Source organism: Leptinotarsa decemlineata, unplaced genomic scaffold, assembly GCF_025532065.1.
Source record: "Leptinotarsa decemlineata unplaced genomic scaffold, Ldec_3_MD MMD2_P_RNA_scaffold_5, whole genome shotgun sequence".
Lineage (NCBI taxonomy): Eukaryota > Metazoa > Arthropoda > Insecta > Coleoptera > Chrysomelidae > Leptinotarsa > Leptinotarsa decemlineata.
This window is the reverse complement of record NW_027412532.1, coordinates 6,667,685-6,694,955: the sequence shown is the minus strand read 5'-3', so window position 1 is coordinate 6,694,955 and position 27,271 is coordinate 6,667,685. Positions and strand designations below refer to the sequence as shown.

The 27,271-nt window shown below is 36.0% G+C and overlaps 1 protein-coding gene and 1 long non-coding RNA gene across 2 annotated transcripts in view; both read left to right on the top strand.

Annotated features, from left to right (window-relative positions):
• LOC111508778 (coiled-coil domain-containing protein AGAP005037) overlaps nt 1-27,271 on the top strand; it is a 407,581-nt gene that overhangs the window by 126,752 nt on the left and 253,558 nt on the right.
• LOC111511381 (uncharacterized) lies at nt 12,114-13,728 on the top strand. The gene is made up of 2 exons (XR_002722909.2): nt 12,114-12,747; nt 12,814-13,728. It is a non-coding gene; the product is annotated as an uncharacterized lncRNA (long non-coding RNA).

Here is a 27,271-nt window from a genome sequence, read left to right as displayed (position 1 = left end):
AATACATCAATGCCTTTACTTTATTTATGAATCCTTTCACTGAAAGACGAATTCAACTCTGAACGTAGAAACAGCATTGACTGTATAATTGAAGAAAGTAGATACTGATAATGCTGATAATTTTTCATCAAATTTTCATCAAATCCGGTCAATCTAGACATTGGAAGGTACATAAATTTACATCAAGCTGCAAACGCGTGTAATTGTTCAAAACATAGATAAAAATAAGATTTTAAAATTCCGAATGATTGTGATGCATGGAAAAACATTTATTCGAGGTCAAAGGTCAAAAATCTCGAAAAAAATTTGTTTTTTCGCGATTTTCGGGAAATCGGTAAGTTTAATCATAAAATAACTTCAGACAAAAATTGTAGATCATAAAATTCTCTATAAAAATGTATCAATAATATCTCAGAACCACCGTTTCTGATATACGACAGTCATGAAGTTGTAAGAGTTGTAATCGTCATTATATGCACACGTTTCCACACCACCTACGAGGTAGTGTACTTATCGCGTTTTTTTAACGCGACTTGTCGTTCTTCTTCTTAGTCTTCTTCTTCTTCTTGATCTTCTTCTTCTCCTTGATGTTCATCCTGGGTGTAGGTAAACTGCGTCAAGAGTGATGTATCGCATGTTTCCTCGTTGGTATCAAATGAATCCTCCACTATTGGTGATTCAGTATTAGAACATGACTGGCCTTGAAAATGTGTACATGCCAGAGAACACAACAGTCCAACTTTTTTACAACCATATTTAGCGCTGCATCCCTTTTTACAGTTGCAAAAATTTGTGTTCAGCAGTTTTTCCGGCGCAGGTGGGAGTAAAGTCTGAATAGGTTCTAATGCATTGTCGACCAACTTCCAACCTCAGTCTTTTGGGTCTAGCTGATAACCAAGCCACACTTGAACTTGGTAATATACCCGGAAAGATGTTGATGAACAGCAACTGAGGTTGGAGGCTGATTGCACCTGTTTCTTATTTTTAGTATTTTTTACGAAATATGCATATCGATTCTTATCTAAGCAGATGTTTTTTTCCGATCTTTGTACATAGAATGAAGAAACTGAATCCCGTTGGTGATAATTTCTTGTTGAGTCGAATTACTTTTTTTGAAAATTTCAGCACATTGAACTAAATCTTGTTTTTCAAACATTTTAAAGACTGTTGCTTTACCCTTCCTGTAAAATGCAGACGTCGTGTCACAGCCAGTTATTGCGTGTAAAAATAGTACATGATTTCGACTCTTTGCAAAAGTAGATGAACTTTCTGACGAATATTTTTCGGTTTGACTGGCTTTAAAAAAATAGTTTTTTCAGGTGGAGTTCGAGCAGTAAGAAGTACGAGTAAGTCTACATCATCTACAACAACAATAGTTGTATTTGTCAAATTAAAATGCTTCATAGCTGTTTCAATAATCATTACGTCGGTATCGTTATTTGCCTGTTTAACCAATATATTTTCGCCAATAAACTTATCCTTCAACATTGAAATGAACCAAGATTTGTTGTGAGTATTTGCAAGAAATTTTTGTTGACTGGTAGGAACTGTCATAAGCTCATCAAATAGAATATCGGAAGATGAAAATGTTGCTAAAGTTCGACGACGGTGCTAAATGTTTCTTCACTATCCCACACAACACGATGTAGTAAGTATCCACCGTCAATGATGTATGTCGTATTAGTATTGTTAATTTCAATATTGACCTGTTGGAAACAATCGTAAATGGCTCAAAGAAGTACTTAACTAATCTTACTGCTCAAGGTTACACCAGCGTACAAATTTAGGGCGTACAATTTTTTTCGAGATTTTTGACCTTTGACCTCGAATAATTTTTTTTCCATGCATCGCAATCATTCGGAATCTCAAAATCATCTTTTCAACTATGTTTGGAACAATTACACGCATTTGCAGTTTGTTGTAAATTTATGTACCTTCACTTTTATTTTTTAGTCTAATTTGACCGGACTAAATAATTATGTTTGAAAATAATACGTAATTAGTATAAATATTTACCAGCACGATACGAGAATCAAAAACCAATTCCATGTGCCAACTGCGATATTAAAAGTGACTCTTTCAGGGCCAGAATACATTGGTCCAAAAAATTACAAATTTTTTTTCCAATATGTGAAACTGCAACTGTTTAATTTTGAACTAGCATAATTTTTAAATAAATATTGGGTGTGTTCTTCTTCTACTATCGCCTCATTCAACTTCTATAATTTACTTTTGGTATCTTCATTTCATTGTGCTGACAGTTTCCTATTCTTTATATTGCCTTCATGGAAATAAAGTATTATCATTACACCATCATCCTAAATGGTGTATCTCGAAGTTTCGGGACGAAACACTTGTCTTATATCGTCATGAGCACATCCTTACGGTTTATTGATGACCAAGAACTCTGAGTCAGTTTGTAGATATTATTTGTATGTGTTCAAATTATTTTTGGAAACAGGGCGTCCGACATGACGAGTCCATTTTTTTCAAATGTTTCGAAAAACACCGTCAAAATGAAAGAAGCTATCATTGGCAGATAAATTCAATACGTCATAAATGTCGAGCAATTATTCAGAGATTAAAGTTACAAACGAACAATGCTATCTTCAACGTGATCTCATTTTATTGGGTATTATACGTAGGCAATAATAGAAAATCAATTCTAGTTCACCGACGACAAATGAATAGAATAGTTTTCGATTTGTTTCAGTATAAATTTATTGTTTATGCAATCTTTTGAATGAATGTCAGACATTCTTCGAGAAATGCTTTCAAATTGATGTTTCGATGTGGGATGTGAAGTTATTTTTAACATCATGTTCTTGAACTCGTTTCAGAATATAAACACAGCATACTATCAATTAGGAAAGCTTCCATTGCGAATAATAATGATGAAAATGAAATGTGTATTGGCATCTGGTTTTCTGCAAATATGAATGTAACGACTGAAATCTCCAGCAGGTACCTGCTTTATATGAAAAGTTGAAATTAATTTCATTTGGTAATGATGACTCCCGATAGACCTGTTTCGGAGTACTAGCTCCGTGTCAGTACCGGGAGGGTCATTCCAGGCGGAGAAGGTATGCAGTCGGAGACTGAACAAAATGAAAACTTTTATGTCTGTTCGAGCTTTCTAGTACACTGAGAGATAGTAAACAATTGCCGAACCAGTGAAAAAAGTACTTACCAAAGTGAGGTTATACATAAGAAGATAACATGAGAAATAATGTTTTCGTAAATAAAGTTTAAACACTTGATAAACAACAGTATGTAGTGGAAACGTGGAATGAGTGTAATATAATCATTTTCAAAATACACCATTATTGTATTGTCAACTGTCTTGCCGAAAATAAAGGGTGATTTTTTAAGAGGTATAGGATTTGATTTTCAAAACAACACAAAAAATTTGAAGAAATTGATGAAATCTTTGTTGGAATCGATAGAACGATCAATATTATTTAATGTTTGAAGATGATTTCATGCAAATGTCGTCCGCGGCTCCACTTCAGATGGCCCATGCGCACGGTCCAATTTTGGCACACTCTCTCTAACATATCGCCCGGTATTTTATGTATAAATGCTTCAATATTGGCTTTCAGAGCGTCAGTCGTTGCTGGTTTATCTCGGTAGACATGAGCCTCAACATGAATAGCCCCACACAGGAAATAATCCAAAGGCGTTAAATCACACGATCTAGGCGGCCAATTGACGGGCCCTAAACGTGAGATAAACTGTTCACCGAAGGCGGCTCTTGATTGGTCCATTGTTAGGCGTGCCGTGTGGCATGTGGCACCGTCTTGTTGAAACCACATGACCATTTTGGGCAACAAAAAGTCGTCAATCATCACACGGTAGCGCTCGCCATTCACAGTAACGTTCCGGCCATTGTCGTCTTTGAAGAAGTACGGCCCGATGATGCCACTGACCCACAATCCACACCAAACAGTGACTTTTTCGGGATGCATCAGGTGCTCTTGCAATGCTTGTGGCTGGTATTCACTCCAGATGCGGCAATTTTGCTCGTTAACGTGTCTATTCAACCAGAATGGAGCCTCGTCGCTGAACACAATGTTTTAATAAAAATGTGGAGCGTCCTTCAACTTTGCCAGCCCATTTACCAAATGTTAGACGTTGTGGAAGGTCGTGTGGCTTCAATTCTTGCACCAGCTGTATCTTAGAAGGTTTCACACCTAAATCCTTCGCAGAAATTTTTCACGTAGTGGAGTAACAGAAGCCCAATTGCGAACGGCGACGAATAGATATTTCACGGTGATCACGAACACTGGCGGATACAGCCGCAATATTTTCTTCGGTCTTCACGCTACGTATGCGTGTTGGTGGTTTAATGTCCAATAATGTAAATTGGGTTCGAAATTTAGTCACAAGCTTTCGAATAGCTCCGTCAGTAGGCCGACGACACTGCCCATAAATTGGAAGAATTGCACAATGCTCTTTCTCCACCGAGCAAGAATTTTGATAATAAAATTCAATAATTTGCAAGCGTTGGTCATACGTGAGTCGATTCATGGTTAAATTATAGATTAAACTGAACAAGTTTGACAATGACTCAAGACACGATTCACACATGATCTATCAAAAACAGTGTTGCCAAAAAGATACCAACAAAAAATCACTCATTATAATATTGAAAACTATGTCAGAGGCATATAATTCAAAATGAATGGATGCGTCTCTCAAAATGACTACACGTATCAATGGAGTTGTAATGAACCTTGAAAATTTTTGTTGAAAATTTTTATGTAACTGATTAGTTGTCATGTCATGATCTGGAAGATTGAAGATAATCATAAAAAACAACACTACAATTGTCATAGTATTGAAATAGTTGGAAAATGTAACGGTGGAAAGTGGAAAAACAAATGTCATATCACAATCAGTCAGTGTTATTTTGAATTGCTTTGAGTTATATACAGGGTGATTCAAAAGTACTTTCACAAACTTTAGGAGGTGATTCCTCACAATATTCTAATATGAATTGTCCAAATAAATAAATGTCCGGAAACGCTTCGTTTCCAAGATACAGGATGTTGAAGTTTTATTTTTATTTTCGTTTCTTTTCAAATAACTTTTGAAATACTCAACTTAATTAAACGAAACTTGGTAATAGGAGGTTTTTGAGGTGTCGAATTCAAACCTGGTGTTCTCATTGCTCCTACTCGTAGGGGGCGCCAACTACACGTCTTTTTCTTTTTCAAAGATTCATAACTTTTTTGGGCGTACTTCTGGCACATTTTTCAGTAAAAAAATTGATTCCTCTATCATATCTACGTAAATAAGCTACCCTTGTTACTAGTCGCTGTAAGCAACCGTTTTCTAAATATTTGGACTTGAAAACTTCAAGTCGATTATTTAATAATCGATGAATGTTGAAGTTATTACGAATATTTTGCATTTTTCACAAGAATGCTTTGGAAATAAATTTGACGTTTGTGAGTAGTTTTGGTAATTACATATTTTGTGACAGTTAGACGTTTTGTTGAAGTTTCCGTAAGTAGAACAATAATGCTCATTTAGCCGATATGCATTTCGTTTATGGCCTTGCGGATGGCAAAGCGCGCGAAGCAAGACGTATTTACCAGGAGCGATTTCCTAATCGACTGAATGGCGCAACTTACAGACACTTTTTAGAAAATGAATTGCCGGTACTACTTCAGAATGTACCATTAGAAATTCGTATCGGCATGTGGTTTATGCATGATAGGGCTCCGGCCCATTTCAGCGTTGTAGCCAGGGAATTTCTTAGCACAGTCTATCCAAATCGATGGATCGGTAGGGGTATAGAAGAACCTAACCAGGCGTGGACACCAAGGTCCCCAGATCTAAACCCGATTGATTTTTATTTTTGAGGACATTTGAAGTCACTAGTTTATAAGACTCCAGTAGTGAACGAGGAAGATCTAAGAAGCCGAATAGTAGACGCCTGTGAAACAATAAGAAACATACCAATAATTTTTGAGCGGGTACGAGATTCAATGACTAAACGACTAACTGCCTGTATCTTCGCTGAAGGTGGACACTTCCAACAATTTATTTGAATACAATTTAGTTTCGTTTATTTTAGTTTATTCTACATATTCAAAATTTCCAGAAATAAAATGTTGACATTTCTTGCAAATTTTATTAAAACAAATACTGATTATGCACCCTTGGTACAAAAATAACTATTTCGCTTAAGGATGTCATATAGGAACGTACCCAACAGTAATGACCTCTTCAAACGAGTAAAACGTCAAATTCATTTCCAAAACATTCTTGTGAAAAAAGCACAAAATATTCGTAATAACTCAACATGCATCGATTATCAAATAATCGACTTGGAGTTTTCAAGTCCAAATATTTAGAAAACGGTTACTTACAGCGACTAGTAACAAGGGTAGCTTATTTACGTAGAAATGATAGAGGAATCGATTTTTTTACTGAAAAATGTGCTAGAAGTACGCCCAAAAAAGTTATGAATCTTTAAAAAAGATAAAGACGTGTAGGTGGCGCCCCCTACGAGTAGGAGCAATAAGAACATCAGGTTTGAATTCGACACCTCAAAAACCTCCTATTACCAAGTTTCGTTCAATTAAGTTCAGTATTTCAAAAGTTATGTAAATGTCCGGAAACGAAGCGTTTCCGGACATTTACTTATTTGGACAATTCATATTAGAATATTGTGAGGAATCACCTCCTGAAGTTTGTCAAAGTACTTTTGAATCATCCCGTATAAACAAATAATATATTTTCCCTATAATAATTACTACGTAAACTATTTATATAACTTAGGATGCCTGGGATGAATAGGAATTATATTATATAACTTTCTCAGTAGTAGGATCAGATCTGCCCTCGAAAGTTAAATAGCCAACAAATAAATCGCTCTTGTAGTAATCCTAAAATCCTTTCCGAGTGGAGCAATCTCTTCTACCAAAATCTAAGCTCTAGAATCTTCCCGGTACAATCAGCTAATTGAATCTCTTCAGTAATACGATTTCTCGCTGGTAAAATTGCCCAATCAACTATGTCAATACGACGCTGGTTAAGCTATTCGTACTCTACTATTTGCTTTGCTACGACTTGTAATGGAAACCTTCTGCGTCGAGTTGTAGCTATATTCTCCGTGAACTACTCTTATTGAATTATAAATTAGTTGACTTTGAGTCGGAGGCGAATTTTGGTTAACGTGCTTTGAGGCATGCGTTCAATGACGGTGGTCCCAGAAGTATCTACCCGGCCTGGCCCAAAGAGAGCGATTGTTGTTTGATAAATATAACTATATTAGAAAGTATACAATCTTTGAAGCTATGTTTCAAGTTTGAAGACGCTGCGTTGTTTAGTATTTATTTGACAGCTATCAATAGGGAGCGTTTTCGGTGAATTTGTGAAAATGGAGAAAATTGGTCATCGTTATGTGGTACAATACTTTTATTATGAAGGCCTCAACCCAAATAATACAATAGCTGGATTTGATATTCTACTCTAGTTGAGTCTGTTCCTTCGTTCACAACAGTAAAATATTGGATAGCAGAGTTGGAACGAGGCCATACGAGCTGCCAAGACGAGCATCGACCAAATGAGGTGACAACTCCAGAAACGGTGAAGAAAATCAACAAAGCGGTAACGAATGATCATAGAGGTGTGTGCAAGATATCTGCCGCGTTTGCTCACACTCGAGCAAAAACAGTGTCGCGAAGGTGTTTCAGTTGAGTGTTCAGCGAATTTTCACAGTAACAAAGAATGATTCTTGCTTCGTTTCATAACGATGGATGAAACATGGGTTCATTACTTTACACCCGTGAGAAAAGAACAATCAAAACTGGGGACTCAAAGGGGAGAACGGGCTCAAAAGAAGCCAAAGGCGTTTCATCCACAGGCAAGGTCATGACACCGGTTTTTTGGGGTTTGTAGAAAGCCTTTGACTGCGTCAATCACGAGGACTGCTCCAAATGCTTCAGTGTTATGAATTCAGAGATGTAAGCCACAATTGGTTCGAATCATACCTCTCTGACAGAAAGCAACTTGTGAGTGGCGTTTCACAAGGTTCAGTCCTTGGGCCTATATTATTCCTATTATATATAAATGACTTAGCCAGTATTAATATACAGGGCCAGTTCACGATGATTGCTGATGACACGACACTGATGTGGAAGGAGTCTAATTTTGAGTTACTGGAATCAAAAATGGAGGATGATTTGTAGAAGTTAGAACATTGGTGCGACTTAAACCATCTCTGCTTCAATGCAATAAAGTTAGCCTTCTAACCTTCGAATACATTCATGAACCTCTTATATTTGATACTACAACCATTGAAAACAAACACTGTACCAAATGGCAATGAAATTGATAGTAACCTGAAATTTTATATCCACATCCAAAGTCTTAAAAGGAAACTGGCATCGGGCCTGCTTTGCAGTGAGAGTTGTGTCTGAGGAACTAGCTCTGCTAATGAGTGGGGTGACATATTTTTCACAAATCGAATCACACCTGCGATATGGTATTGCATTTTGGGGTTATTGCAGCAAACAATTGTTCGATTCTGTTTTCGTCCTGCAGAAACGAGCAGTCAGATTCATGTCCAGAGCTAAATACACCGACCATTGTAAACCGTTATGTAAAAAACACAGAATTTTGACTTCAACTTCGATTTTTATACTTGAAACTCTATGTTTGGAGTCGTAATACTCGTCAAATAACGAGAAAAAACTTACCTCTCCCCATCCCACACTTAGAATTAACGAAAAAATCAATAATGTATCAGAGTAAAAAGATATATAACAATTTGCCACCTTGTTTGAGAGAAATCTCCATACACCATATTTGTATTGTGATAAAATTTTGCCTTTGTCAACTTATCTTATGTACGAATTTAAATATACATATATTCATTTTACATATAAATAATTTTTTTAAGATGATGCTCACTTTTTGTGTTGTGAAAACTTTTATATTTGTCGACTTGTTGTATATAGAATACTAATTGTCAAATTTAATTATGTACTGACTTTAGATTATAGAAAGCTTTGTCAATAACAATATCTTTTCTTGGACAATAAAGTATATTGAATGATTGATATGCGTCGGATAATTTTCATTATCTATCTTAAATAAGATAAAACTATCAACTGTGAGAATTGCGCCAACTTTTACCAACGTTTACCAACGTTTCAGTGAAGCAAGAACAGTTACATAAGAAAAAGTGTTGTTTCTTGAAGACAATGTATCAGCTCAAAAATCCATTATCGCAATGACCGAAAGTAACAAATTGGCGTTTCAATTGCTACCTCATGAACACTATTCACCAGACTTAGCCCCTCGGATCATTTTATGTTCCCAAACTTGAAAAAATGGCTCAGTGGTCAAAGATTTTCCAACGATAAAGATGTAATGTCGGCATTTAATGGCTTCTTTGAGAAGCAAGACAGTTATTATAATAAAAACGGTATTGAGCTTATTGAACATCGCTGTAGAAAGTGTATAGAGCTGCAAGGAGATTATGTTGGATAATTTTTTTTTTCAAAATTTTTGTGTTTCCTTTGTTGAGCCGGGTACTTTTGGGACCACCCTCATACATTGTTGAGTTACTGGGAAACTAATACATTTGATAGTTGATCATGGAAACTACTATGTGTATATCAACATGTAAATATCGATTGTTGTAATACTATCTTGACCGAATTTCTTCCTGGGAAAGATATTAACTTCAGTTGAACGTTTGTTATCGACTGGGTTGAACAACTGCATTACAATTTGTTCGATAAATTCCTTGCGTTTTGAGGCCCTGTTTCGAAAATTTCTTTTCATCTCCAGTTCCCTTGAAGGTATCTTCTGCACGTTCGGATTCTTCTCAGGAGTTGAGTTATGACAAATTTAATTTGGTTACTCAGTTGTTTCTGATTATACCATTGCTGTAGCAATGTGTACATCCAACGTATAATACAAGGAGATTAAGTGTCTACTTTAAAAATTTGATCAATGACCCTTCAACATAATCGTGTACTGAATTTTTTTTTGGCAAAACACAAGCACTACAGAAAAATCCTTAAGGCGGCTTTTGTGATTCTAGCAACATGATTATGCCAAGACATATTGGTGTCCATTTCAACCCCCAACAAACTCATAGAAGCAGAAAGTGAAAGTCTGACCTGCAACCTCCTGCTACCGGTGAAGATGTGCCTCTGTAGCCGATGTCCTGGAAACCAAATGGAGTGACGAGACAAGTGTGCTGTCGTCAGCAAAGCAATATATTGGATTCTTCGTGTTTTCCAATAAGTCGTTGATATACAATGGAAAAAGGGTTGGAGGCATTATAGATCCTTGGGGAACACCAGCGTTGATGGTGAAAGTATTCGAGTGATATCTGTCTATGGCCACATGCAGGGAACGTTTTTGGAAGAAGCTGAAGCTGAAAAATGATCCGACATGTCATAGCTTCGTAGTTTGGCCAGCGAATCCTCATGCAAAGGCCTTAAAAATATCAAGCGCTATAGCTCTTGACTCTCCATGATGTTCAAGCCTCCCAAATATTTGAGGATATGGTGATTTACGACTTTCTCCATGAGTTTTAATATCACTGGTAGCAAAGCGACTGGTCTATAGTTATTTGGAATATTTTTCTTGCCCATTTTGGAAATAGAAAGTTTGAGGCTCCAAGGATAACTAAATAGATGAGAATTTCGTTATCTGCCAAAAAATCACGCTCGTTAATGAATTTTTTTCAGAAAAGAAGTTCGCTGATCATTAACACGTTGTTGGCTTTCCAGGTTCCTGAATATCTATTTGTTAAATTGTTTATGTCATATATCTCTATATCTAACCTGAAAAGTTGAGTTTCACTAGTTCGGATTTTCATTATCTACTATATAAAATGATTTAAAATCCCTGAAACAAATAAAAAAGAAGAATTGAGTATGAATAGCTGAAAATAACAATTATATTAACCAAAATAAACCTGAAATGAACTAATAGTGAAATAAAATACAAGTAAAAATAGAACAACTGAATGAATAAAAACAAAGAAATGAAAAAAGAAAATATAAATGAAAAGTGGAGGGATTCCAAGTCACGTTAGTTCACGACGTTTCGATTGTTAGTATCTACAATCGTCTTCGGGTGATGACTGGACTGACTCCTCGGAGAGATGACTATTTATAGGTCGTTCGAGTACTTCCACTTATCCCCGCTTTGCATTTTCCGCTTCATTGGTTCCGTGGGAGATGACCGTTCAGGCGGGAGTTGGCCATTTTTCGCTTGATGATGGGTTTCCATATGTTGAGTATTTCTACGCTGGCTTGGCTGAATACGTTGTTGGACAACATGTATGCGGCTTCCTTGAATTTTCTCCTAAACCAATGTTCCTCTCTCTGCAAGATCTCAGCTTGGGGCCACTCGATGTTGTGTTGATGGGTCCAAACATGGTCTGCTATTCCTGATTTGATGGTTTCCCCTCGCTGTGTGTGTTTCTTGTGCTCGGCAATGCGAACAGTCAATGGCCTCTTAGTTTCACCAATAAAGGATTTTCCGCTCTCACAGGGTATCCGGTAAATGCAATTCTTGGAATCGCAGTTCGCTTTTGGTGGCCTGGTTTTCGTGATGCTGCTACGGATAGTGTTACCGGATCTGAAGCAGGTTCTGATGTTGTACTTGGAACCAATTCTTCTTATCCTCTCCGATAATCCTCTGATGTAGGGAAGTGCAAGTACTGGTTGTGACGGCTTCTCTTCATTGCGAAGCTCCTGCTGTCTTCTAGCCAAAGTCTTTTCTACCATCGCTTTAGAGTAGCCATTCCGTTGAAGAGCATTTTTGATGATGTCTAGTTCTTTCTCGAGACCTTCCTTCGTATCACAGAGCCCAAAAGCACGGTCAAATAGAGTCTTGATGATTCCTCTTTTAGTCAGCCAGTCCAGCCATCACCCGAAGACGATTGTAGATACTGACAATCAAAACGTCGTGAACTAACGTGACTTGGAATCCCTCCACTTTTTATTTTTATTTTTTTTTCATTCCTTCATTTTTATTTATTCAATTGTTCTATTTTCACTTGTATTTTATTTCTCTACTATTCCATTCCAGGTTTATTTTGGTTAATATAATTGTTATTTTCAGCTATTCATACTCAATTCTTCTTTTTTAGTTATTTCAGGGATTTCAAATCATTTTATATAGTAGACAATGGAAGTCCGGACTAGTGAAATTCATCATGAAACATTGTCAATCACCTTCAAACAAACGGTGAAAAGTCGAGGTTTATGATTCTTCGGATTACTCTTTGAACCTCTCTACTGATCTTTTAGAATCATCTTTCTGAAAAGTATCCCCAATTCTATTTCTGATGTTCCAAGTATATTATTATATTCTTGTCTAGGACTAAGTTGACTGGAAGTCAGTTCTATCAATACAGAAAAGCTGAAAAGTTATTTTCCGTCACCTTGACGTTTGACATGACAAATTCTCAGTTGCAAAATACAGTTAAAAAATCAATACTTTAGAATGCAATATGAATCTGATATTCCATTGAGAGAATTCAAATCAGAAGAAGCTGAACAAAGACAACATCGAAATCTACCGGAGCAGATCCCAATTTTCTCTGTGAATTCACCAGCTAGAGGATTTAGGCCAATATTTGATACGAGAAATGAAGTAAGCCCCATATTGAAGAGTATTTCAGTCACAAATTCGCAAGAAGGAAATGATAGAACTCTGGATTATGAAGAAGATTTGAAAAAAATTATAGAGTTTGAACAAGTTAAGTTTGTTTTTTGTAGCACCTTCCAGTAAGGCAAGTCTCAATCTAATACATTTCGTCTGTAGATCCCACTTGTCAGTCATCTGTCAATTTGCAACGCAACCAAATTCTCTGTTCCATCCCAAAAACTCCATACAATGAAAAATGAGCTTCACCCAAAGACGATTTTCACTGAATAAGCTTTCTGAATGCCCTGCCGCTGTTAACTACTTCAACGATGAATGAGTAATCGTGGCAGTGATTTCAACCTAGACAAGTATCCTGATGTTCTGAATTTAGAATCAAATCTCCGGAGGCTACTCAGCGGCAGTTTACAATTTTCTCAACCAGAGTTTGTATTAACTGAAACTCCACATTCTACGAAAGAAGACGTTGCACCAATATTGGCAAACTTTTCCCCGATTGACTTTGAAGCGGAAATTCATGATTCGATTCTAGAATCCTCAACGGCATCAATAACTACTACTGAAGAACAGAAAACTCCATCTATATCGGAGTCCAAATCTGAAGAACCTGATTCTGTTGAGTACGAGCGAGACCTGGAAGTCATAAAGCGTTTTGAAGGATATCACTTCGTTATAGAAAAGCCTCCCGAGGAGATAGCAAAACAAACTCCTGAGAAGAAATTGCCAAAGAAGATTATCAGAGTCAAAGAGTTTTATTGTCCCTGTCCTCCAAGATGAATATCCATTTTGAGGTGCTGAAAAATGTTGAAGGGTATTATTCGGAGATTTTGAAACAAATGTTTGATTTTTTGTTGGTGTATCAAATGTTATAGTGGTCATTTGTAACAGTGCGTTTTTCGAAAATCATCTCGTTAGGGCCTTCTTAGAAGGTGTGTTCCACAACTACATACGTCCCACTTTGGTTATATCAAAAACTTAACAATCTATATAAATACGTAGTTTAATATAAGATTGCAGTGAAAATTGTAGAAATTATATTATGAAGGAAAATGAAATAAACCACGTTGAATGATATCAGCTCAGTCGAATCAAATGAAAGTGTATTTTTTCAAAAAAAAAATATGTGTGATGCAACAAACAATTCATTTATTGGAAAATTAATATTTCGAAATGAAATTTTGGAATATTTATTTTCCAACTTCCTTCGCCGTAGGTTCTAGTAAATGCCTGCCGGAACTACTTTCCCGGTTAATACCACGCTGGATATTGAATTATATTCGACACACATTAATTCAAGATATCTCATAGAGGTTTATCCTCGCAGACGTTTCACGTTCATTCAGCAGCAGGACCATGCTGAAATTATTTGAGTATATCACCTACAATTTTTTTTGAAGTATTACCTCTCATCAGTGCAGGAAAGATCCGGCACAACAGCAAAGAGCATGGAACTCGAATGATTTCAATTGTAATCCCAATTACAACACAAATATAATTAGGTTTATAGCTGTGACTAAGTATGAGTATAATGGAATATAACGAATAGCATATAAAATCAGCAGAGTAATAGAGTAGTATATTATACAAACAGTGATACATTCATATAATCTAATATATAAAAATGGATGTTTGTTGGTTGGTTGGTTTGTTGGTTGGTAAGTGATAAACTTCTACATCGCTCAACCGATCGTGATGTATAAGTAATTTTTCATAGATAATGTTTTTAGTCTATCAATTTTTCTGAAACTCGCCACTAGATGGCGCTGTTGAACAATTTTTTGAGTATATCACCTACAAATTTTTTTTGAGGCATTACCTCTCATCAGTGCAAGAAAGATCCGACACAACAGCAAAGAGCATGGGTCTCGAATGATTTCAATGCGAGACTCAACTGCATGTATGAAACTTTCGTCTCAGAGAAAGATTGTTAATTAGTAACAGCATCTTTAAAAAAAATTACTGTCTAACAGGAGTAATCCCAATTACAAGACAAATATAATTAAGTTTACAGCTGTGACTAAGTATGAGTATAATGGAATATAACGAATAGCATATAAAATCAGCAGAGTAATAGAGTAGTATATTATACAAACAGTGATACATTCATATAATCTAATAAATAAAAATGGATGTTGGTTGGTTGGTTGGTTGGTTGGTTGGTTTGTTGGTTGCTAAGTGATAAACTACTACATCGCTCAACCGATCGTGATGAAACTTGACATGTATAAGTAATTTTTCATAGAGAAGGTTTTTAGGCTATCAATTTTTCTGTGACTCGCCACTGGATGGCGCTGTAGAACAATTTTTTGAAAGCACTGTTCTATAACGCTGCGCACGCCTAGGTTCGTTAATTCTGATTCTGTCAAAATATTGGAACAGCAGCGATACAGCAACATAGTACTAATTAGTACTACAACTACCAGATTCTACGCGGGCGAAGCCGTGGGCAACAACTAGTAATAAAAAAAAGAAACATATACTGTAGAATTCTAATAGAATTGGCAGTGTGCAGAGAGTTGAAACACAGTATTTCACTTTTGGATTGTAATTAGATTTTAGTTCGACTTGCATAAAAAATAGTTTGTTACGAATTATATATTTGAATCGTCCGAATGGAATAACAAAAATATCACATTCTGAATAGAAACTATTATAAATTTTACAGATGTTATAAATTGGAGATTTTATTAACACGTTGATCCTAGGCAAAGGCAAATTGGAAAATATTTCGTTTCTACTACTTCGTCTCGGTACGTGAAAATCTAGTTGAGATAATAAATCTGGGCGGTCAACCAGATTATGAATCAATTTATATATAAAGATACAGGCATAATATGTTCTTCTGTTTTCTAATTCCTTGGGATGGTAAGCTCCATCCAGTTTGTAAGCCATGTATTTCATAAAGATTCTTTGACAAGATTCGAGTTGCACATTGTATATAGGTGACCAGATTAGGGAGACATATTCCGAACGAGATCGGACATATGCATTAAAAAGTGTTATAAAACATTCTTGGTTTTGAAAGTCTCTACACGTCCTGAAGATGTGATTTGATTAATTTGTGACATGAAGCTAAGTTTCTTATCGAATATGACGCCCAGATCTTTAGTTTCTGTGCTTTATTCTAATATGACGTCATTTATTGCACAGTCAAACTGTATATTGTTGTGCATGAGGGTGCATTTCATAAATTTACATATTTGAATATTCAGTGGAAGCTTGTTTAGTATGCACCATTCATGTATCGAATTAACTTCCTTCTGCAGAATAAGACAGTTCTTTTCGTGAAGAAAACTCCAAGCAGAATTATTTTAATTTTTCTGGTTATTTTCCATACAGTGAATTTCTTTAATGCCCCCCCTTTCATTTTTTGAACGATCAACTCAAAACATTTAAATTAAGGATAATGGAATTAATACATGAATACTTTATTTTGAAGTGAAATTGAAGGATAAAACATTCAAGATGGCGACTGGGCACCATCTGGGAAAAAATTAAATGAAAAGGGGGGTCTTGAAACACATTTTTTTGAAGCCCCTGACGAATGCTTCACAACCCTAGAATATAATGCCAATATCTTCAACTACTACAAAATGGGGAAATTTTTAATAATTGCCTGAATACATTGACATTTAACCACATAATATGAGGTAATAAGCTTGATGTCAGTTCAGAAGATGCTAGAAATGGTTGCCTTGAACTTCTTGATATATGAACAGCCTATCCGATATTTTACGCCGAACATTTTCGAACACAATAACGTCAATATCTCTACAAATATTCATTATTCTCCGCCGTATATCCAATATTTGAGCAGGTTCAGTTTCGTACATCTTTTGCTTCAAACAGCCCCATAAAAAAGTCCAAAGGTGTCAAATCTGGCGAGCGGGCTGGCCATTTTGTAGGACCTCGACGCACAGTCCAACGACCGGGAAAAGTAGTATCCAAATAGTTTCCTACTTGTCTGGAGTAATGTGGTGGTGCTTCATCTTGTTAGAATACAATATCCAAACGTTTATTTTTTCTGGATATTGGGTATGTGTTTCCCGGAAAACATATGGGTTGGTGTCACTCCAATAACGGCAATTTTGTTTGTGAACATTGCCGTTTAAAAACAATTTACATTTGTTACTAAAACAAATATTGTAGAGATAGGTAGGATGCCTTGCAATGGTTTCCATCATGATTTTGCAGACTTCTGTTCTTCGATCGGGTTCTAGATATTGTTGACGTGGTACCTTTCTACTTTTAAAACCGAAAACTAAATGAGAATATTCTAACTGAACAATAAGGTTCATTGTCGAACTGACATTTTTTGTCGTGTTTATGAACAAAAAATAACTCAACAAACCTTATCGGATTGTTGGAATTGTCATTTGGCAGAAATATCGATATTAACGTGTTTGTCTTCAGGAAATTATAAAATGTTCCGTAATTTAGTAGTAGGTGGAGATATTGACTTTATTATATTCTAGGGTTGTGAAGTATTCGTCAGGAGCTTCAAAATAATGTGTCACAACACCCCCTTTCCGTGTAATTTTTTTCATTAATGTCATTATACCAAATTGTAATTATTTGAGTTGACCATTCAAAAAATAAAAGGGGGGGATATTAAAGAAATGCACTGTATATTGGAATAAATGGTATGATGAATTCAACTATAGAGGTGAGAAAAACTAGAATAGTTTTCATTTTGAAGTCATATTGGCGACATTATTCCAAGAAAGCAAATGAGACTGATAATTGTGATTATTCACGAAACGACTCATAAATTGTGAACTTATGACTGTCACCTGACAAACGGATTGCTTTGGGATGTCAAAATAGCATATTTTTTCAAACACTAATGAATCTGTATTCCTACTGATGATTTTGAAAATTATAGGAAATAATGTACTTTTACGAACAGAAAATTAACGAATATTTGGGGATGAAAATTATCAGTAATCACAAGTAACGTTATTGAATGGTGATAATTTTAATGATTCACATCAAAAACATATTTCCAGCTGTGCAAAAAGAAATATGATTCCTTCTGAAATGTCTCATATATGTATGATGTATTTGTAACCATCAACCGAAAGATGTTTCTTTTGGTATGTTATATGTGTATTATTTTCATACTTCATCAAATATCACTTTCATTAAAATCCATATTGAGAACTAATATCAGGAGAATTTGGAAAAATGAATCAATAATAGGTACTAATTCACCAAGTAATTATTTTATTTCGTCATGAACAATCCTTCTACGCGATATTCCTTGTTGTGGACAATTTTATATAGTTTTTATATACCCAAGCCTCTTTGAGTACAAAATTAATGAATTGTTTTTTTTAATTCATCTTTTATAAAGGTCCATGTCTAGTTGGTTCAGCGTTCGCTTCGTAATAAGAAGGTCGTAAGTTCAAGATGCATTCGGGTTCATTTTTCAGATGAGGTTTATTGATTTCATATTGCAATTTTCTGTATAATCTGTATAATCTGAACAAGTAATTGGGAGTGTTGCTTTCCAATAGTTTATATAAGAATACAGATATGAGTTTAGAATTCGTTATCTCATATCTGTATTCTTATATAAACTATTGGAAAGCAAAACTCCTAATTACTTGTTCAGATCAATTAGTAAGCGATCTGATAATCATTCTATCAATTTAAGAAAAGATACATTTATCATTCCATATCATGTTACCACCAAATTTGAGGGATGTTTTTCTTACTTTGGACCGAAGTATCTAAAAAATTTATTCAATTCAATTCAATTCAGAAAAACTTTGAAAATTCATTTCTTAGATGTTCAAAAATGATTGTACTCTTTTATATTATCTCCATAATAGTTTTTTTTATATTATTTTTGTGTCTGTTATAACTGGTACTTATAGTGTTACTGTATTCTTTATTTTTTCTCAATTATGGGACGGCTGGAAGATAGCCTCTGGCTAACCCTTTTTCCTTTGTGTATAAAACTTGTTTCTGCACAATAAACGTTATTATTATCATTATTATTATTATAAAATAAATATATGAGGATTGATGACCTCAGTCAATGACATGTGCAGATGATATATTTTTCTTGATGCATACATTTCATGATGTAAATATGACACTGGTAATCTCACTCAAAATTTCCATCACATTTCGTATGTACTTTTTGAAACATAAATATGATTCGGGTTAGTTTACGCGCATACTGGAAATTGGGTTTTATCGCTAGGAGAGAAGAGGGTTATGGTAACGTCATTATGATGCGGTCCATCATTTGAAGAAAAACAATGTTAATCGGGATCTAATGTGTGATATAACATCGTTCAACCTGTGAGGTTGAAACAATAGTTGAATAGTTCCTCATAATATGAGCTAATGAAAGTTATGATTCAAAAAACGTAATTTCACAAGTTATAAACTTTTGTTTTGAAGTCGCGAAAACTGAGGTATTTTTGACACGCTTCTTCGGATGTTTCTTTACGCCCGAAGAAGCCATTGTTTTGCGTTTTCGTAAAACTGTTTAGTGAAAATCTCACAATAAATTGTTGTTTCAATACGAATGAATCTTTTCAACAGAAATAAACTCAAACTGTTATTTGTGATTTTTTACATATTATTTTGTGGTAGAATGCAGTGACGAGTTAATAAAAACGTAATCAGCATGCATAACAAAAACTAAAATATTCAGAACTCAAAAAGTTGCTGTCACTATCAACTGTTGAATGTCTCACGATGTGAACTGAAAACTTATGAAACTTCGTTTTCATGTCAAGAACGCATTACTACATTATTCAGTTGAAAGCACCTACTCTAAGAAAAATAAACAACATAACTTCTAATTTTAGTTTATTGACGTTTCGATTTCTAACTGATAGAAATGCATCTATTTTTGAACGTTGGTTGGTCGGTCTGAAACATTGGAGCTTCGAAACTATTTATTTGTTTATTGAAGGATTCAATAGCAGTGTGTTTGTTGTTGATGGAAAAATACGCTCAGAAACTTGAATTCTTTCACGCAACAGATAAGTTGTTAGAAATTAACGCAGTTTCTTGTTCCAAAAACTGTATAAACGTAAAAGTAAGATGTCAACTTCAAAAAAGTGTATCTTGTTCAATGTTAATAATTTCAATCATGAGCCACTAAACAAATATTTTTTTTCCATGACACATTTTCAAGTATGTTCTTCTCAACAGGCTTAGATGTGGCTTAACGAACAAATGCTTCAAATTATATTTCTACTATGACTCCAATCTGGTAAAAACCCCCCAACCAAGTATTCATAACAACGGATATTTAGGGGTGATTTTTCACAATAAAATTAATTTTATTATAAATAAATTTATACTAATTTCGGACTCATTAAAAGTCATCAGTTACATCAAGCCATAGGACTCGATGTTGAACACAATATCAAATTATAATCAATAATGATAATTGTATTTCCACACATATTACGATTGAAATATGTCTTATAATGAATACATGATTAACAAAAAAAAGAAAAAATTTTTGACACACATATATATCAACACACATATATATGAAAACAACTGTAGAAAAAGGACATATTGATTCAGATACCAGCAGATACTGCTTCTGCTTTCATCACGGCCACAAGAGATGAAGAAAAAGGATTTCCCAGCGTAATGACTAATTCGATGTCAACGATTGAAATGTTTTCCAAGGAGCGATAAAAATAGAAGGGGAAGGAGAGAAGGAGGAAAATAAGGAGGAAAGAGAGAGAGAGGGCATTATTTGTAATCCACTCATGACTTCACTGGGCATCAAATAAATATTGTTTGAATTTGAAACGAAAAGTTGTTGGCGATAATTCAAAAAATGTACTGTTCAATTTGGAAATATTGTTGATACAAATTGCGATATTGGGAGAGGAAGAACGTCTGTATATTTTTTTGTGGGTCTAGGTATACTAAGCAGTGTTGACGGCGAATTATTTTTTAAGTTCGTGTTGCTATTGAATCGTGTTTTTTCAGTTATAAAACTATTATTCATTTCCATCTTTTTAGTTTGGCTTGTTATTTCAAGGCCATTTGCTCAATTATTAAACATAAAAGTATGCGCAGACATTGTGGTTGTCTCATTTGTTCTTACCCAGAGACTGTGAGGGGAAATTTTTTGTTCCTGGCGATCCTGATCAAGATAATGCGATGAACTTATGAAATTATTGTACTATTATCGATTCTTGATAAGTGTACAAAGTTTTAAGTACACCTGTCCGTTTAGAGTTAGTCAAAATCGAGTCCAAAGGAGTCGCTTACAAATAAACAAACAAGTAAAGCTAATAAAAGTGTGCTAATTAATATTGATTGAAATATGGAGCTACAAAATTACATGACATTAAAACGGACAAACTTTTGAAACAACCCAAAAGGAATCTGAAAATTTACTTCTTAACCAAATATAATTCAGTTCTTCCCGTCTTTTTAATAAGTATTGCATGTGGAAATTGGTAATTAGTTCATTACGTGTACATTTAATGAATTGAAAATTTTTCTTGTTACATAATTGAATATTTGATCAGTTTTTACCTATACTGCGGTAAAATTGTGAGTCATAAAGTAGGTAAAAGGTCCTATGATACAACTTGTTATTGAATAATGCATAAATTAGGTAACGTGTAACTTGAATACCTACGTTATGGATTTTTATCAAGTATCAGTGGAATCCATCACATGCGGGTGTCAATTTGAAAACTTCCCACCCTTAATATCATATTTCCAATAAACAATATGAAGAAACGGAAAAACAGGTCAATTTTTTTGTCAAGGGGAACACTTTCAAGAACTATTTGTAGCCTTCGAGGTTCAACCCCCTGGGAGGTTAAACAACTGATTGGATTTAGATTATAGTATTCAATCATGAACGACTTTGGAAGTATGAAACACAACACAAACACAATAGAAACGTATAAAACAAGCCTGGGGCCATTGTCACCGAGGTGGCGGAACTGTCTGACTATATATGTCAGATTCCGAAAGGAAAGTTATCGTGAGAGATACTATTATCAAGCTATTGAATACGGGAAGGACAATAAGAAGGGGAACCATGCAGGAAGATGGGGTGACGAGACACAGCATTTCGCCCTGACATAGTGTGCGAAGGAGGCAAAAGACAGGTAAAGGGCAAGCCATATGAAGAGGAATCGAGTAGGAAAGTTTGGGAACGAGATGCAGTTTACCGCCCTGATAAGGTGTGCAGAGGAGACAAAGGGCAAGCCACGTCGCGTCCTGCCGCAGTGTGTGGAAGTTATCGTAAACAATACTAGTTCAAGCTATAGAATATGGGAATGAAAATAAGGAGAGGAACCGAGAAGGAAGGTGGGGAACAAAGACGCAGCAAAGGCAAAGGGCAAGCCACGTCGTGTCCTGTCGCAGTGTGTATGGAAGTCACCGTAAACAATACTTGTATCAAGCTATAGAATATGGAAATGAAAATAAGGAGAGGAACCGAACAGAAAGGTAGGGAAATGAGACGCAGCAAAGGCAAAGGACAGGTAAAGGGCAAGCCACGTCCCGTTCTGTCGCAGTGTGTGTGGAAGTCATCGTGAACAAGACTTGTATCGAACTATAGAATATGGGAATAGAAATAAGGAGAGGAACCGAGAAGGAAGGTGGGGAACAAAGACGCAGCAAAGGCAAAGGGCAAGCCACGTCGTGTCCTGTCGCAGTGTGTATGGAAGTCACCGTAAACAATACTTGTATCAAGCTATAGAATATGGGAATGAAAATAAGGAGAGGAACCGAACAGGAAGGTGGGGAAATGAGACTCAGCAAAGGCAAAGGACAGGTAAAGGACAAGCCACGTCCCGTTCTGTCGCAGTGTGTGTGGAAGTCATCGCGAACAATACTTGTATCGAACTATAGAATGTGGGAATAGAAATAAGGAGAGGAACCGAGAAGGAAAATGGGGAAAAAGACGCAGCAAAGGCAAAGGACAAGCCACGTCCTGTCCTGTCGCAGTGTGTGTGGAAGTCATCGTAAACAATACAAGTATCAAGCTATAGAATATGGGAATAAAAATAAGGAGAGGAACCGAACAGGGAGGTGGGGAAATAAGACGCAGCAAAGGCAAAGAACAGGTAAAGGGCAAGCTACGTCTCGTCCTGCCGCAGTGTGTGGAAGTCATCGTGAACAATACTAGTATCAAACTATTGAATACGGAAGGGAAAATATAAAGAGGAACCGAGTAGGAAGATTTGAGAACGAGACGCAGTTTACCGCCCTGATAAGGTGTGTAAAGGAGACAAAAGGCAAGCCACGTCGCATCCTGTCGCAGTGTGTGAAAGTCATCAAAAACAATACTTGTATCAAGCTATTGGGTGAGGGAAGGGAAATGGGAAGAGGAACTGAGCAGGTAGGTGGGAAAACGGGACGCAGCATCCTGTCCTGACATAGTGCTCGAAGGTGGCAAAGGGCAACCCACGTCCCATCCTGTCGCAGTGTGCGCCTGGCTTTACACTGAGAGGACATTCAAATAAGGTCTTGTCAATAGCAATACAATAGGGGCAGAAATAGCTCGTTAGGTTTCATGCAAATGTTGAAAAATAATCTATAGATAGCCCACAATAACTCCTGAAGCCAAAAGCCAAAAAACCCTAAAAAAAAATTAAAATATCACATCTACATTTCATTGTTCATGAAGAGTGTAAAAGGTTTTCTTTTCGTTATAGATGCGCCCTCACGGCCCCACCGAAAAGAGGCGGTGGGGAACGTCCCCCGCGGTTTAAGAGGGTTGCATACACCAATAAATGTAGAATTCGTTAATATGTATTATTGGTGTGCCTCCTGCATAAGCCTATGCACACCATTTCTTGTAATCGATGTCAAGGTCGTTCAAAGATCGTCACCGTCTTGGTTGTCAGAATTGGCCGGATACTCCTGTGAAAAGGTCATGAAAAAACCAGGGCAGAACTATCGATGAAGTCTTCGATGCTGGTCTTTTCATGAACTCACAAGCAGTCTTCTACGAGCCGTTCGTGATAGATTTTCAAGGACTCATGAATTAGCCAGCCGTGTCGGCGGGGCTGATTACGGTAAGATCTAATAGCCGTGACTTCACTAGTCAGCGGCCTTTTGGGGAAAAACTACTGGAAGTGTTCGTGAGGGAGCCGTCTGATGAAATCTGTGATCAGCTCGACTTTCGCTGTCTCGCAAACATTCCAATGAAACGTATAGGTCACTTTTGGTTATGATACCAAGTAACTTGTTCTGTATTATCTTGAACAAGGGGTGTCCTTAAGGCTGCAGAACATAGGACCAGTACAAACTGATACAGAAAACATGATAGTTGGAATGGATGTATTGAAGATGATGGGGCCCACGACACTGCAGTGGTTTTAAATACATGGAACCAATAGTCGAGTCTATTGTAGATTTTTTTAAATAGGGCAAGTCGACTTCAGCAATGTTGGATTGAATGTAAATGATGATTATTGAAAACGGTCAATGATGAGTAAAAAAAAGCTTTTGGTTTTCTACTCCTCCATCTCCATAGAGAAAAATGTGGTAATCTTCCAATGGAAGGAAGAAACCAATTAGTTTTAAAATAAACTTTCCTAAAAATGAACACCTTTCAACTTAGGTAATATTATATCCAGGAGTGAATTATTGGTTACGAACTGAAATGATTTTGACAATTTGGTCTTTCTTCTGACCATAATTTATCTAAGTCATATACATTGTGTTCTCAAACAATTTTTTGTAAGTTTCATAAAATTTATAATCTGATTTTAAATATTGGTGATAGCTACAACCTGTCAAACCTATCGATACGCCTCTGCTTTTTGTGGCTTTCTTGACCTGGATTCTTTCTAGACGTCCACAAACTTTGGAATGCAAACCACTCATTCCAATTTGCCCGTGAGTTCACTAATCGAATTTGAGTCAAAACATCGGAAATGATTCCAGTCAATGCTATTAACTTCCCATTCGACACAGGGTCGTAACAGTTATGAATAGCTTACGCAGCGGTAAATTTGTTATGTCAATTAACTCGTCGTCAACAGGTTTGATTGGATTTTAATCATCGCGTAATTGTTTGGTTGTAATTCATTTCCAATGAATATTATTTCCCAGAGCTTGTGGACCAATGCGTAATAAATTACATTTTGGTTGAGGTGGAAGATTTGATGTAAAGTTGAAATCAGTACTCAACCAACATAACAGGTTTTTTTTTCAAATATAGCTGCAAGAGTTCTAGCCCATTCCTTATGGAAAAATACGTGCAAATTTGAGCAGGTTCATTCTGGACCTTTTTGGACCTCAGGTCCTGTTCACACGGAAGGGGCAAAGGTCAGCGCCTCGTTTCCGCCAGTCGTCCATTATGTGTGAACCTTCAAAGCCCACTTCAGACCACCTCCACTTTTCGTTAATCAGCTACCGCACGTACAGCGGGAAATTCAAACCAGTAGATGAACAATGTAAGTACGAACCCACTTCAAGGTCGTGCGTTGTTTTTGGTATGGTTCGTCTTTGTTTCTTCATGCTTGACCATTCCAATTTGCTCACTAGTTTTCTGGAGTGTACGACTCCGATTCCTTTCTAGATTTAAGTTTGGGAGATTTGTCCGCTTTGGAAAGAACGGTTTCTCTCTTAGGTTTGTTATTCTCTTCTTTGACTTTCATACAAGAAGATAGATCTCTTGGAGGTATTTCAGTATCGATTCCAACAACAGACTTCGGAAAAGTATGAGCCTTTGTTTTCTTCTGTTCAGATTTCTTGTAGAGAAGAACGGTATTTTTCACAGGAAAATTTCGAGTTACATATATGGCAGATTCCAGAGGTGAACTGCCACTGGAAGATTTGAAACGCTCTGTATGATGATCTCCACTATCTACGATGGTGTTCATAGCGATCAAAACCATTATTTTCCGCTTGAAGATGACTTTTTGATATCAGTGAAGCTTCTTCAAATTCAAATTATTTCAACTCATTTTTATTGAAACTTTTCTTCAGGTAATCGTTTTCTACTTCACATGAGTTTTTTGATATTTTCAAAACTGCATCTGTTTCATCATTCACCTGTCATTTTGACTTCTGACAAAATGAGTTTTTATATTTTTCCAGTGAATGGCAAATATGTTGTGTTACTCGAAATGAGAATCATAGTTTTGGTGGAAACCATTTCGTGAAAAGCCTCAAAAGAGTTGATGTGTAAGAAATAGACTGGAGAAGAATAATCACTAACATTATTGCCAACAATTTGTGTCATGCTAATATTATCTACTGAAAAATATTTCTAACGGTATTGGAATACTTATGGAGAAATGATGAATAACAACAAACCCAAAATTGTGAAAATATGGAGTGTGAAACATCGCATGCACATGGATAATACCTAATGAATCTTCTCAAGAAGCAGCAAATCTTAAAATACCCGACAGGACCGTCAGGGTTAGATTCTGATGATCAATTGTCAGTTGTACGTCAGTTTAAGTTTTAACCAAATTATCAGTTTTACTATTACAATGGAAAATGAACCTATCTTGGGAACTGTTTGCCCCTTTCAATGAGTTTTTCATATGTCCTGCAGCTACAAACTATACTGACGAAGACCAGAAATTGGAGGACCAAGGTAGTGATTCAAACCCAAAAAAGTGTTCCAGATTTGTGTCTTTAGAGTCAAAATTGCGAAAGATCTGTGAAAGGAGCTCCTATTCATCTCCGGTAGAGTCATTGTTGTCTGAAACACCACCTTCAGTAGAAGATATAATTCCTGTGTTGAAGAATGTTTCATTGGAATTCAAGTTGGAAAAACTAGATGACGAAATCCAGAAGACTCCAACTGAAACAGAGCCTGGCAAAAAAATTGAGGAACACTTGACGACACCTAAGATCACTTATCAGCTTCCTGGGTACGATAAAGACGTAGAAATCATCAAGGATTTTGCACAGTATCAGTATATAATGGAGAAACCTTCTGAATACGTTATGGAGGAAATTCTCAACAGATGCTTTCAATCACTTGAATCAAAATTAGATACACTTCCATCACAAGTGAAACACAAACTTGATTTATCTTTCATTTTGGACGAAGTACTGAACAATGTTTTCGAGTATACAAAGAATGAAGTTATTATGAAAAGAGCTAGATTTTATACACAAAAAGTGTATCCAAAATTCTATGAGAAGGCAGTATATACCAAAAAACCATCTGAGCGAGATCCACTTTCAACTGATGATGAAGTGGAGGTACAAAAACATGCTGATGCAGTTGTTTCTCCCAGGAAAAGGCCCAGAGAAAAAAAAATTGGAATATGTGCTGGAGTATGTAGAAAACGTACCAAGAGGGAAGTGAAGCCAGAAAAAAGGCGCCGATTCGACTTAAAATATGGTACAGTCTGTACAGTTGACGAAGGAGATTTTGCGGATGAATCTGAGACACTGAGTACTGGAACAGCATCAATTTCAGAAATTGATAAAACATTCGAACAAGCCTGTATGAAAAACTCGCTACATATTTGTACTATGGATGAATATCTTGGAAAAAATGACATGAGAGGTCAGAAAGAATCTTCTTCTAGGAATGGAAACATCTTCGAATGTGTGAGAAAGAAGATCTGCCCAGATTTCGAGGAAATTAGAATTACAAATAAAAGTTCTTATTGGTCTG